A 5,465-nucleotide genomic window follows, 5' to 3' on the forward strand; every position below is an offset into this window, starting at 1 on the left:
AGTCCTGTCAAAGGAAAAGGGGAAATTAAAACCCGCATAGAGTCAAACTATGAAAAACAAGTGTCCCGTAAAGGGGTAGAATCACTTACCTCGTCGGCTTGGCGCTGCGAGCGAAAACCGCGATTTTCAGTCGCGGATGCGGGGGCTTCGGCGCCCTTAAACAGCACCCTCCAGGCACCTTCGTACGTCATGTCGAAGAGCCCGCTCAGCGCCTGGTGCTGTTCCGGATTGAACTCCCACAGATTGAATGCCCGCTCTTGGCATGGGAGAATCCGGCGGACGAGCATGACTTGGACCACGTTAACCAGCCTGAGCTTCTTCACCAGCTTCTGGATACAGGCTTGGAGTCCCGTCACCTCCTCCGAACTACCCCACAGCAAGCCCTTCTCTTTCCAGGAGGTGAGCTGCATGGGGATACCAGATCTGAACTTGGGGGCCGCCGCCCACGCAGGGTCGCGCGGCTCGGTGATATAGAACCACCCCGATTGCCACCCCTTGACGGATTCCACGAAGGCCCCTTCGAACCAAAGGACGTTGGGCATCTTGCCCAGCATGGCGCCTCCGCACTCCACTTGAGTGCCCTTCACTACCTTCGGCTTGACATTGAAGGTCTTGAGCCACAAGCCGAAGTGGGGCTGGATGCAGAGGAAGGCCTCGCACACGACGATAAATGCCGAGATGTTGAGGATGAAGTTCGGCGCTAGATCATGGAAATCCAGGCCGTAGTAGAACATGAGCCCCCGGATAAAGGGGTGAAGTGGAAAACCCAGTCCGCGGAGGAAGTGGGGAAGAAAAATGACCCTCTCATGGGGCCTGGGGGTGGGGATGAGCTGCCCCTCATCGGGCAGCCGGTGCGCGATGTCGCCGGACAGGTAGCCGGCGCTGCGCAGTCTTTCGATGTGCTCCTCTGTAATGGAGGAGGTCATCCACTTGCCTCCCACTCCGGGCATAACTGGCGAAGGTTGAGACGAGATGTGCGGGCTTGGGCGCTGGAGCTCGAGTGCGCGGAGATGGATAAGCAAAGGAGGAAGAAGGCGTAGGTGAAAAGGTGAATCCTTATCCCTTATATGGGCGGGCGAAGTCTACGCGTCCCCCACCGGCCTGGTAAAACTCGCTTATCCCCCAAGCGTCACCATCAATGGCGCGGTTGGGTTACCCACGTCCGTATTAATGAGAATCCCGGATTAAGGGGGAACACGATCTCTGCTTCGACAAGACGTGCCAAGGAAACCGCTTCGCTAAATGCGCTGAGGTGGTAGAGTAAAAAACGATTCAAGTAATGACTTGGTAGTGGCACGACGTCATGCCACAAAAAACGTCAGCAGATTGAACTTGTGTATATATTATTCTCTCTACGGTGAAATGTGCAATTTATTTTGCAGAGCCGGACACTATCCTGGTGTTCACAAATCTTCTATCATTCGGAGGAGGAACCCGCCTTGCAATGCCAAGCAATATACACGCCGGACTTATCGTCATTGAAGCCTGGTTCAGGGGCTACTGAGGGAGTCCTGGATTAGGGGGTGTCCGGATAGCCGGACTACCATCATCAGCCGAACTATCATCGGCCGGACTATCATCATCGACCGGACTCCAAGACTATGAAGATACAAGATTGAAGACTTCGTCCCGTGTCCGGATGGGACTTTCCTTGGCGTGGAAGGCAAGCTTGGCGATACGGATATGTAGATCTCCTACCATTGTAACCGACTCTATGTAACCCTAGCCCTCTCCGGTGTCTATATAAACCGGATGGCTCTAGTCCGTAGGACACAACAACAACCATTACAATCATACCATAGGCTAGCTTCTAGGGTTTAGCCTCCTTGATCTCGTGGTAGATCCACTCTTGTAAACATCCACAATATCAATATCAATCAAGCAGGACGTAGGGTTTTACCTCCATCAAGAGGGCCCGAACCTGGGTAAAACATCGTGTCCCTTGTCTCCTGCTACCATCCGCCTAGACGCACAGTTCGGGACCCCCTACCCGAGATCCGCCGGTTTTGACACCGACACCTTTCCTCTTGCAAATGATTATACTTGTACGGCTTCGCTCCTTGTTCGTGTATTACGCCACAATATGCACCATGTTGACTTAAGTGTTCCCCAAGCTGGGTTGCCTTGCTCCTGTGTTTACCCCTACGTTCCCGATTGTTCGGCTAGGGAGTAAAGGGAGCACCTCTGCGATTGTCATGACCGGGTCCTTCGAGCTCTGACCTCAGACTGGGTGAAGCCGAAAGCTAGCGCTCTTATTGTTTTCAATTATGGTCGGCACACAACGGAACTCATGAGTACAAAAAAATCTATTACACAAGTCTCATAGTAATAATGAGCAACAGAAGAAAGGTATCGGTGGGGGTACTATTTTCTTCGAAGATGCTTCTTACACTTCGTCGGTAATATAGCATAAGTTCCCTGAGCGTGCTTTGTTTGTTACAACCTTATGGCCTGATTGCCTAGTTATCAGAAACACCGTCGATATTCTCGACAGGGGGAGTACACAACACTTTTCGTCCCTTGGCCGAAGAGGGAGAAGCCGACGGTCGGTTAAGACGCGTTTAAAGTTCGGGTGAACACATATATGATATAAGCACTTCAGTACATATAATCATTATACATAAAATCCTTTTGCCCAAGTCACTTGGGGGCTCTTAAAATTTATATATGAGCTATAAATGTGTTTTCTTCTTGGTCGACAGAAGCACAATTTTTTTTCCAATTTTTGGATTGGCACCGAACACTTGATCTTGTTCAGACGTCATGTTTTTACTGGCATTTTTTGGTTTTCCAAACTTTTGGCACTTTAAAACTATTTGTGTGTTTTTCGCATAAGTCTCACAGTGCAACGCCGGACACCTTTAGAGATTCGGCAAAAATTCTCGGATATTGCTATATATGCATCAGTTTCGAATTGTGTCTTCGGTCAATAGTTGGGTTGCCTGGCTCCTGTGCTTGCCTCCTATGTTCCGCTTTGTTCAGCTAGGTGTGCAAAGGGAGAACCACTGCGATTGTGCTTCCAGCTCGCATGGTTAAGCACCGCAGTGGAGAAAGCTGAAAACTAACTGTCACAATAAGCGTAAATTGGTCAGCGGTCCGATGACTATATTAAATGACGGGCCGTTTATAACATTGGCCAAAGTGTTTATGACTTGACCTCGGCTGTCGCTGAACACTAACTGGGGGGTTACTTGCTGGCCTTCCAACTTTAAGCTCCTATGACTAAGTGAAAGTTATAAAGCCCGCATATCTGATTGCCTCATTTCCGCCAACACAACCGCCTTCGGGCACCGAGACGTCGGCTAAGGGTTGTTTTTGTTGGGGAACGTAGTAATTTCAAAAAAAATCCTACGCACACGCAAGATCATGGTGATGCATAGCAACGAGAGGGGAGAGTGTTATCCATGTACCCTCGTAGACCGAAAGCAGAAGCGTTAGAACAACGCGGTTGATGTAGTCGTACGTCTTCAGGGCCCGACCGATCAAGCACCGAAACTACGACACCTCCAAGTTCTAGCACACGTTCAGCTCGATGACGTCCCTCGAACTCCGATCTAGCCGAGTGTCGAGGGAGAGTTCCGTCAGCACGACGGCGTGGTGACGATCTTGATGTTCTACCATCGCAGGGCTTCGCCTAAGCACCGCTACAATATTATCGAGGTGGACTATGGTGGAGGAGGCACCGCACACGGCTAAGAGATCCAAGGGATCAATTGTTGTGTATATGGGGTGCCCCCTGCCCCCGTATATAAAGGAGCAAGGGGGGAGGCGGCCGGCCAAGGAGGAGGGCGCGCCAAGGGGGGAGTCCTACTCCCACCGGGAGTAGGACTCCTCCTTTCCTTGTTGGAGTAGGAGAGAAGGAAAGAGGTGGAGAGGGAGAAGGAAAAGGGGGCTGCACCCCTTGTCCAATTCGGACCAGATGGGGGGCGCATGCCTCCTTCCTTTTGGCCTCTCTCCTCTATTCCTGTATGGCTCAATAAGGCTCATATACTCCCTGGCGAATTCCCGAAACTCTCCGATACTCCGGAAAATACCCGAATCACTTGGAACCTTTCCGAAGTCTGAATATAGTCATCCAATATATCGATCTTTATGTCTCGACCATTTCGAGACTCCTCGTCATGTCCCCGATCTCATCCGGGACTCCGAACTCCTTTGGTACATCAAAACTCATAAACTCATAATATAACTGTCATCGAAACCTTAAGCGTGCGGACCCTACGGGTTCGAGAACTATGTAGACATGACCGAGACACGTTTCCGGTCAATAACCAATAGCGGAACATGGATGCTCATATTGGCTCCTACATATTCTACGAAGATCTTTATCGGTCAAACCGCATAACAACATACGTTGTTCCTTTTGTCATCGGTATGTTACTTGCCCGAGATTCGATCATCGGTATCTCAATACCTAGTTCAATCTCATTACTGGCAAGTCTCTTTACTCGTTACGTAATGCATCATCCCGCAACTAACTCATTAGTCACATTGCTTGCAAGGCTTATAGTGATGTGCATTACCGAGAGGGCCCAGAGATACCTCTCCGACAATTGGAGTGACAAATCCTAATCTCGAAATACGCTAACCCAACATGTACCTTCGGAGACACCTGTAGAGCTCCTTTATAATCACCCAGTTACATTGTGACGTTTGGTAGCACACAAAGTGTTCCTCCGGTAAATGGGAGTTGCATAATCTCATAGTTGTAGGAACATGTATAAGTCATGAAGAAAGCAATAGCAACATACTAAACGATCAAGTGCTAAGCTAACAGAATGGGTCAAGTCAATCACATCATTCTCCTAATGATGTGATCCCATTAATCAAATGATAACTCATGTCTATGGTTAGGAAATTTAACCATCTTTGATTAACAAGCTAGTCAAGTAGAGGCATACTAGTGACACTATGTTTGTCTATGTATTCACACATGTATTATGTTTTCGGTTAATACAATTCTAGCATGAATAATAAACATTTATCATGAAATAAAGAAATAAATAATAACTTTATTATTGCCTCTAGGGCATATTTTCTTCAGTCTCCCACTTGCACTAGAGTCAATAATCTAGTTCGCATCGCCATGTGATTTAACACCAATATTCATATCTGTGTATGATTAACACCCATAGTTCACATCGTCATGTGACCAACACCCAAAGGGTTTACTAGAGTCAATAATCTAGTTCACATCGCTATGTGATTAACACCCAAAGAGTACTAAGGTGTGATCATGTTTTGCTCGTGAGAGAAGCTTAGTCAACGGGTCTGTCACATTTAGAGCCGTATGTATTTTGCAAATATTCTATGTCTACAATGATCTGCATGGAGCTACTCTAGTTAATTGCTCCCACTTTCAATATGTATCCAGATTGAGACTTAGAGTCATCTGGATCGGTGTAAAAGCTTGCACCGATGTAACTCTTTACGGCGGGCTCTTTTATCACCTCCATAATCGAGAA

Source organism: Triticum aestivum, chromosome 4B, assembly GCF_018294505.1.
Source record: "Triticum aestivum cultivar Chinese Spring chromosome 4B, IWGSC CS RefSeq v2.1, whole genome shotgun sequence".
NCBI lineage: Eukaryota > Viridiplantae > Streptophyta > Magnoliopsida > Poales > Poaceae > Triticum > Triticum aestivum.